This window comes from Cariama cristata, unplaced genomic scaffold (assembly GCF_000690535.1).
Source record: "Cariama cristata isolate BGI_N322 unplaced genomic scaffold, ASM69053v1 scaffold10535, whole genome shotgun sequence".
Lineage (NCBI taxonomy): Eukaryota > Metazoa > Chordata > Aves > Cariamiformes > Cariamidae > Cariama > Cariama cristata.
The window spans coordinates 68,861-69,486 of record NW_009619308.1 but is presented as its reverse complement, the minus strand read 5'-3'; positions in this window follow the sequence as shown (position 1 = coordinate 69,486).

Here is a 626-nt window from a genome sequence, read left to right as displayed (position 1 = left end):
AGATTGTTCATGAACATTTCAAAACCCCTAGATGTAACATATAAAAAAGGTAAAATTAATTCTGATTAATATTCATTCCCTTTTTCTTGCACATTCTCTGCTTATGAAATTGGGATTTTTTTAGGCTATGGTAAGTGTATTTCTGCATAGTACAGTATAACTACTATACTAACATTTGTTAGAGGAAATCTAATTTAATTTAAAAACAACTTGTGCCATGTCACATTCTGTTGTGTCAATCAATGACAACTGCTATAAACTAATTAACAAAGGATATCCTTGTAAGGAGAAAAATCTTTGTGGGACGTTGTACTTAATAGAATACTGCAGTAAGAAAGCTCCTTATGTATGGGGTTCTGCACTCCAACATATGCAGTTTCTTTAGCTGCTGTGCTTCTTTAGACTACAAGAAATGTGGAATATTTGCTGCTGACATAACATTGGTTTGGATTTAGCAATAGATTCTAAAAGAAAAGTCCACCCAAATGCTACTGAGGTTTTCAAACTCTTTAAAATAAAAATGCACTGAAAAAAGTCTGTTGAAACACATAAGGCATTCAGTACAAATGCTCGAAAATGGTATAAATTCAGAACTCTTGTCTCCAATGTGGTTTCTGCCCCTGAGC